The sequence below is a fragment of the Triturus cristatus genome, chromosome 11, assembly GCF_964204655.1.
Source record: "Triturus cristatus chromosome 11, aTriCri1.1, whole genome shotgun sequence".
NCBI classification, from domain to species: domain Eukaryota; kingdom Metazoa; phylum Chordata; class Amphibia; order Caudata; family Salamandridae; genus Triturus; species Triturus cristatus.
The window spans coordinates 702,960,996-702,969,989 of NC_140594.1; positions in this window are offsets into that span (position 1 = coordinate 702,960,996).

The window sequence follows — 8,994 nt, forward strand, 5'->3', positions numbered from 1 at the left end:
AATCTACATACAGGATACATAATGAGTAATTGTGCAATATTCTTATATTGCCAGGAAGTTGTTCTGGTGGCGTAATACCCGAGATGCCAATTATAGGACCACATTGCAAAATGGTACCCATATGTTTTTCTTTTTAATTACATGTTTATTTTAGAACAGTTAGCTTAAAAACTGTTATTTTTTTCAAAGTGCAGTTAATAATGTCCATTTATTGAACTTAGATTTTTTAGATTTTGTTTATGCTTCTTGAAAAAATTGATAAAACAATGGCCCATGGCGATCAGTGTATTTATGTGATTATGTGGCACAGGCCACAGTACTTGCTACATAATTAAAGAGTTACTGAATTTCCCACATAATTTGCTAATTTCAAGGGCGGAAAATAATACTGCCAGAGATTTTGCAACAACATTTTCATTTTGCAGTACAAATACAATAACCTTGCAGCATAACTTGGTCCTCCATGCCACATAATTCTGGTAACCATAAGAAAGTTAAGGCACTGCAAAGTGGTATGGTGTCTGTCACTTTGGAAACCATGAAAAATGTTCCTTATTGCTTTGATCCTTGTAATATATGGGTTTATGCTACCATATTTTTGTTCAATAAAAGCACCAAAGCAAAAACACACACATACGCACACACACGCACACACACACACACACACGTATTGATCAATTAATAAAACAAAGGTTAAACCTAATAGTAAGGAAAACTATTTAATCTTTCTATGGAAACCAGACTTAAACATTACAATTTCTAAAGTTATAGTTATTTACACATCAAGTTTAATACACTGAGTATGGAGGTATGTGAGTATTACTAATGTGAAGGTGTTGCGTAAATTATACATTTAAGGTATAAGTATACATTTAGAATTTCTAAGGTTTATGTAGATTAAATGTAGTTTGATTACATAGCATACATAAAGTTATAGAATGTTAAAGGTAGTGCGTAAATAATAAATGTAAGGTATAGCTACAACTATAGAATTTGTAATGTTTGTGGAGATTACATTTGGTTTCTATAAAAGGAAAATATAACGTTTTCTAGCCACAACTAAGGTTTAATCTTTGTTTTTTCACAAAATAATGTTTCTTTGTTTTAAATTAAAATTTGTTTCAATGCGGTGTGGCCGGGCAAGATGGCCGGACGGACGTAGATCATCTCGGCTCCCGGTCCACGCATTATTCCCGAGTCACATACTGCGGCTAATCACTGCCTCGTCGGCGGAAACTTGCACTACCGAGGAGCGGAAGATGCAGGGCACATACTGAGAGCCCTAAATTGCTGAGTTTGCGCTCTGCTGGAGCTCTACAAAATGGCACCCGCAGCTCCAAGGGACTCGTAACAACTCCGTGTAGGCGATCTCAAGGATCGGAAGGAGGGCTGATCAAACCTCCGCGCACCGGGGCTGGAGTGACGAATCTGCGGTGATCGTGACCTCTGATGAGCCCCAGGGGAGGTGGATCGCAGCGGACCTGGTCCCATTGCTGGCTTCGTGGCCTTGCGGGCCGCTGCAGGTGCATGGACTGCAGAGGGAGAATCTGGGGTGCAACCTCATAATGACCACCTGAGACTGGCACTGTGGACCTGTCACCGGTAGCGAAAGAGCTGCCATACGGCCCATTAAACACCTCAGGCACCACGCCTGACCTTAACATGGTGGCCATGAAGTGATTCTAGGCATTGGCTCACTGCTCCCCAACCCTTGAGGCCCGTGGCAGAACCCTGAAGAGGTAGATTTGGCGGTGGAGCAACGGAGATCCCCGGGGCTGGGAAACAACAACGGTGCGACCCTGCAGCCCAGCCTTTATTGGAAACTCCCAGAGACATCCGGCTAGAGTGCGCGCTCCACAACATGGAGCCTAAAATGCCTTGAAGAGACGGCGCTTCTTGAAGCAGAACCCCAGAGCCACAGACAACCCACGCCGAGCTGAGGGCATGAGACTGGGACATCGGGCGCATTAATCATTTCGCCTAATTAACATCCCATGGGTGCGTTCCTGCTAGCCACTGAGACATACCCCGGGGGGTCCACGAATCCTGAAAATGGCGAGGCTTGCAAACTGAGTGGCCTATAACCCTCCATGTATACCATATTTAAGTACGCACCCCAAACCTCACTGCATGACAGTCGCCAATAAGCACCTCACAATTGGTCTTCGGGGGACTATAGCTTTGGATCCAGTGTGCTCCTCCTGCCATCTCATCGGGGGTCCTCCTGGGCCCGTCCCGATGCCGCCAAAAAGGACGATGAGCAAAACACCCAACAAAGTCTAAATTTTGTTTGCATCAACAGACAAGCGTACAGCGCAGAACGCGGAGGCAGGCACCATGGCCATAACCAAAGAAGATCTTCTCGGTATGTTTTAGGACTTTAAAACGGAGCTCAGGAGGGATCTTAGCCAAGACATGAAGGCCTCCATGGATCAATTGTGGTCCGACCTCACAGAAAGAATGTCCTCCGTACAGCAAGATGTGGACTCGGTGGGCACGAGAGTGCTTGACCTGGAGACGCAAACTCAGGACTACCACAAACATATCACCGACCTGAGAGAGGAGGTCCGGAACCTCCAGGACCAACTTCACCCGACACAACTCAAAGCGGAGGACCTTGAAAACAGGGCCCAGAGGGACAACTTGCAGATACAGGACCTGGAGGAGGGAGCGGAGGGCCTGGACTTGGAGGCCATCTTGGAGGGACTCTTCTCGGAGATCTTGAGTCTGCAGACTCTCAAAATCAAATTGGAATGAGTTCACCGAGTGGGTGGACTGACGATAAGTGATAAGAAGCGACCACAGGACGTGCTGGCCAAGTTTCATTCTTACAAAGTTAAGGAAGCTGTGCTTCACGCAGCTCGGAAGAAAGGAAACATCTCCTTCCAGGGTCATTCCTGCTCCATCTATCAGGATCTAGCGCCAGTCACCCTAGCCAGGAGACAACAGTTCAGACCCATCACATCGAAGCTGCGCGATGACAAGATTAGGTACAGATGGACATATCCATTCGGGTTGAGCTTCGAGTTCAACAACCGACAGTGCCACGTCACTGAATTGAAGGATGGGTTGGACCTTCTGGGCATCTCTTCCAAAGAGCCGGGCCCTGCCCGCACCACCGCACAGGGGTCGACACTCGGGGGCGCTCCGGCCTCTCCCTGGTCCACAATCTCACATAGACTCCGCAGGTGAGGAAGGAAACCAGTAACCCCTCAACCTGGCCCTCAACTGCACAACAAAACCCAATAGTCCTGATGCATCATCGGGATCAGGAAGCGACAGTCGCCCACCTGTGCCTCCCTGACGATGACGATATCCGCTATCACCATCGCTCACTGTGGGTTCACTGGCCCAGCACCAAGAGACGCTTGCTGAAATGAAGCCAGGGCCACCACTCAGATCTTGTACTACTCCTGCTGATTCGACAGGATACCCGCTCACCGATGTGAAGACCTTCGCCCTTCGGTGAGCCTCGACACACTCTACAACCTGAGGCCGGCTGGGGAGTACCCTTGCTGTGGCCTAGCCTTACTCTTGAGGGCCCGAGTCCTAGATCCCATTGGTGCTTCCGGGCCTTGTCGCTTTAGAAGACGCCAGTGGGCCAGCGAACTGACAAGGAGTTTGTCCCTTTCGCTGAAGGCTAAGACACTACACTACTGTAAGTTGTTTCTTAGACCTGTGGTCTCATTATAGCCATACAAAGATGTAACCCTAAGTTTTGATCGGGATGGGCATGGACGGGGACCTCGGTTATACAGCCCCCCCCAAATCCCCGTGGGGAGTGCCTTTCCCCTACTGGGACCATGTTAGCGGTGCCTCAACCGCAGTTTTTGTTAATGTTCCTTCTTATTTTGTTGGGGGAAGGGGAGGGTTGTGGAGGGAGATGGTGGTGGCTCCTTAATGTTATACTTCGCAGGTTTCATGTGCTCCAACATGCTTACCAGCAACCCTCATAGGTGGGACACTCTTCTCAGGAGACTTACCAGACATTACAGCATGGCGGGACGTTTATCACCACCAAGAGAGGCAGAGTCCCCCTTACTAGATAGATGACTATCATCATTGGCTCATGGAATGTCAAGGGCCTTAACTCACCCCAAAAACGCCAAAAGGTCTGGAAATATCTCACCGACCACCACCATGACATAGTGGCCTTGCAAGAGACCCACCTTGCTAGAGCTGAGGACACCCGCCTCTGACACAAGCAACATCCCCTGATATATAGGTCCTCTGCACTCACGAAACACAGAGGGGTGGCTCTCCTTTTTCACTCCTCCATGAAATTTCAGCCGATGGATGTTCAGACTGATAAAGACGGCCGCTTAGTCATGGTCAAGGGCCTCTTGATGGGCAAATGTTGCACATTTGTGGCAGTATACGCGCCTAACACAGGTCAGACGGCCTTTTTAAACACACTAACGGGGAAAATTCAAGACTTCGCAGAGGGACCTACGATTCTCATGGGAGATTTCAACCTGACTTGGCAGAAGGACTTAGACAGCACTCATCCACAACGTTCTGACACAGGCTCATTCCCCGCAGACACTAAACAAAACATACAGGACCTGGGGCTGCTGGACGCCTGGCGCACTTTATACCCTCAATCCCGTGACTATACTTTCTACTCACACATACACCGCACGTATTCCAGACTTGATTAAATTTTTCTTAGCCAAAACCTGTTAGGCGTGCTGCAGGAAGCGAAGATATTTCCCCTCTCAGTGTCGGACCATAGCCTAATCTCAATATGCCTGGCCTGGAGCTGCAATGCCTCGGCTGTTCCCTAGTGGTACTTTCCGGCACCACTTACGCGAGACAGAGTGCTATGCACAGAGCTGAGAGAATCTATAGATGACTTTTTTAACACTAACAACCCCGCAGACACGTCAGAGTAAACCAATTGGGATACGTTTAAGGCAGTCTTCAGAGGGAAATGCATTGCTCTGAACTCGGCGCTAAACAAACAGCGGACCAAGGAGAGGGAGGCTCTAGAAATGGAGGTAGCCGCCACCGAACAAGCACATAATACAAATCCCACCAGGGAGACTCTCCGTAATCTAACTGCACTGCGGGGTAAGCTTAGAGCCATCTATAATAATAGGGCGGAACTCACTCTCCTTAAACTCCATCACTTATCTTACTCCCAGGGCAATAAGATTGGTAAGCACCTAGCCAGACAACTAAAGGAAAAAAGAGAACGAGAATACATAGGAGGTATACAAAGGGAAAGTGGGGAGCTCACGCATAAAGATGGGTAAAAGGATGATATCTTTGGCGCCTTTTACAAGACCCTATACACTAACGATAAGCGGGACACAAACACAGCATGATTACCTCCAGACATTACACTTCCCACAGGTTTCGGCAGATTGGAATAACACACTCACTGCCCACATAACCTATGAAGAGATAGGCGCAGCTATAAAAGCCCTCAAATCTCACAAGGCCACAGGGCCCGATGGTTACACTACCCACTTCTATAAAACGATATAATACCGCACCTCACAAGGCTGTTTAATAAAATGGCGGAGGAGGGAGAGACCACTAGATCAATGACTGAAGTGGTGATCTTGGTTATACCTAAACCAGGAAAAGACTCCCAACTATGTGCTCCATACTGCCCCATTGCCCTTCTAAATCTTGACGCGAAGCTCTATTCCACCATTCTTGCGACACGACTTAACGATCTTATGCCCGACCTCATACACCCTGACCAGTCGGGATTTATTAAGGGCCGGTAAACCCACGACAACACCCGACGCATAGTACACTCGACAGAGAAGGCCAACAAGCGACACATCCCTGCTGTCCTGGTGGGCCTAGACGCCGAGAAGGCGTTCGACCGGGTGTATTGGTCGTTCCTCTTTAATACCCTCAAAAACTTTGGGTTCGCGGATACATTTATTAATATGCTTCGGGCCAACTAAGTCCAACCTTGTTCTAGAGTGCAAGTCAACGGGATACAATCAGCCCCCTTTCTCCATACTAGGGGCACCCGTCAGGGGTGCCCTTTCTTGCCCCTACTGTTTGCCCTTAGCATTGAACCTCTGGCGATGGCTATCAGGGCTAACCTAGAGATTCGGGGAATCCCCTTCTGTGGTGAGTCACACAAAATCACGCTTTTTGCAGATGACGTCCTCTTGTCCCTCTCCGAACCAGCTAGGTCTCTCCCACCTCTGCAAATGGAGCTGGAGAGATTTGAAGCAGTGGCGAATTTCAAGATCAACCTTGGCAAGTCATACATATTCAATCTCACTCTGCCACAGTCAGAAGTGCGCGACCTATAGCCACTTACCCCTTTACAATGGGCCGCTTTCTCTATACAATACTTGGGGGTCCAGCTAACATCGAGGACCTCTTTAAGGCTAACTTCCCCCCCGCTCTCACCCGAATTCAGACAGATTTGGCGAGATGGAAACCTCATTTCCTTTCATGGCTCGGGCGTGTTCACGCCTTTAAAATGACCCTCCTTCCCAAGCTTCTATACCTATTCCAAGCTATACCTATAGAATTAGAACAGGACTTTCTCCGCAGAGTTAAATCCATGATCCTTCCTTACATCTGGCAGGGAGGGCTTGCCCGTTTCTCTTTCACAATTTTACACCGGCCGCGGTCGGAGGGAGGAGTGGGACTACCCAATCTCGCATTGTATTATAAAGCTGCTCAGCTAAGAGTGTTGGTGGAATGGTCCAAACGGGAGTCCGAAAAATACTGGTTACACATGGACCGCTGTGTGGCGGGAAGGACTATCTGGACCTGGTGTGGCGACCCAAGAAAGATAAACTCAAGAATGCATATTTTAGCACCCCTACACGCACCACCCTGAGAGTATGGGACTCATTAGCGGGCGACGAACGGTGGGCCTCGTTCCCATCACCATTCACGCCACTCCACTTTAACCCAGCCTTCCCTCCGGCCTTGCACGAGGGCCCTTTTGACGCTTGGAGGGAGGGAGGTTGCTTAGCTCTGACACACTTTTTTCATAACGCGGACCCCCTGTCATCTGATAATTGCAAACTAGATTATGGTCTGGAGAACATAGAACGATACCACTACAATCAGCGGTTACACTGGGCTCTCATTCCACAGGTGAGGGAGGCAGCCACCCGCCCACCCCACGAGATTTGAATCCTTCCTTGCAAAAGCCACCACCATGAAAGGGGTAATCTCGTTCATATATTCTAACCTACTTACCACTGCGCTTTCTCCGCGTCCACGTTACATGAACATGTGGGAGGGCATACTGCAGCGAGACATCTCAGATGAAGCATGGTCACGTTTATGGACTGACTTCACGAGACTCAACCACTCCACAGAACTCCGAGAAGCCCATCTCAAAACCATGATGGATTGGTACCTCCACCCCTCCAAACTCAAACAAATCTTCCCCAACACCTCTAATAGATGCTGGAGGTGGTGCGGGCTCCTCGGCGACTTCCAACATATATGGTGGGATTGCCCTATTATATGCCCATTCTGGGAAGAAATACTTGCACACATTATAGAAATGTTAGGCATCCCAATCTCCATGGAAGAAACCGTTCTAGGGCTTCGTGACCCGAACCTCGAACACCAGACCCAAGCAGACAAGGCAATCATGTGGTTATGTATAGGAGCGGCCAAGGTAACTATAGCGGCCTCTTGGAAATGGAGAGAGGCACCGGCGATCTCCCTCTGGCACTCTTGTTTGTGGAAGATACTCAGCCTCGAAAGAATGGCTGATATCTTCCGAGATAACTATAACATTTTTTTATATAAATGGGGACCGCTGGTTGCCTTTCTCTCACGTGGCTTGCCCTTGGCTGTCTGTCTTCCCTCTGTCAGAGCATTGCATCTTTTTCAATTTTGATCCATCTAATCCTACTCACCATTGAACACATCAAAGTGACTGAGCCGCCACCATAATTGGGGGGAGAAGGGGGGGTTTATTATTCTTTTTTAGAATATAGTTTTTTTCAGAGTTTTTATTTACCGTATATTGCTCCTTCCCGTTAGAAGGGTTTGTTAGAAACACATCACAAAAGAAAGATGGGCGGGACAGCTAAATGTGTGCCTTACCTGTATATAATGGACACTAGATCATGGACCGAACCCTTATGATATTAGAAACTGTACCCTTTGTATTTGCATTCCCTATGACCCTATGAGATAAGGGCTGAGACAATGGCCAGGTAACGTGTTATGGCTTCAACCCTTATGCAGTGTTCTAAAGCAGAAGCTCACTGCGTTGAGCGAGGTGATGGTTATACTTTTGTGCTGTACTGGAAAATCTTTTCAATAAAAATAAGTTTGAGCAAAAAAATTGTTTCAATTCGTAGAGTCCAATGTAGTTGAGTGGAGTGTCGTTAAGTGGAGTGTCATACAGCAGAGGAGAGTGTCGTACAGTACAGTGAAGGAGACTGTCATACAGTGTAGTATCATAGGGTGTAGTGTCATAGACTTGAGTAGAAGGGAGTGCAGTGGAGTGTAGTGGCATATAGTGTAGTGACATGGACTGGAGTAGCATACAGTGGAGTAACATAAAGTGGAATAGCAGACAGTGGAGTGAGGTAGATTGGAGCAGCTTAAAGTGCAGTCTGATAAACTGGAGTAGCACAGAGTGGAGTAGCATAGAGTGAAGTGGTGTACAGTGAAGTGGCATAGAGTGTAGTGGTGTAGAGTGGAATAGCACACAGTAAAGTTGAGTGAGGTACAGTGTAGTGGTGTAGAGTGGAGTGGGGCAGACTGGAGTTGCGTAGACTGGAGTGGTGTATAGGTGAATAATGTGCAGTGCGGTGGTATGGAGAAGTGTGGCATAAAGTGAAGTGTGGTAGAGTGTGGTAGCATACAGTGGAAAAGCGAAGAGTGGAGTGGCATAGAATGGAGTGGCGTAGAGTGGTATAGAGCACAGTAGAGTCATGTAGAGTGGAGTGGCATAGATTGGAATGAGGTATAGTGTAGTGGCATACAGTGGAATAGCATAGAGTGGAGTGGCATAGAGTAGAGTACCATTCA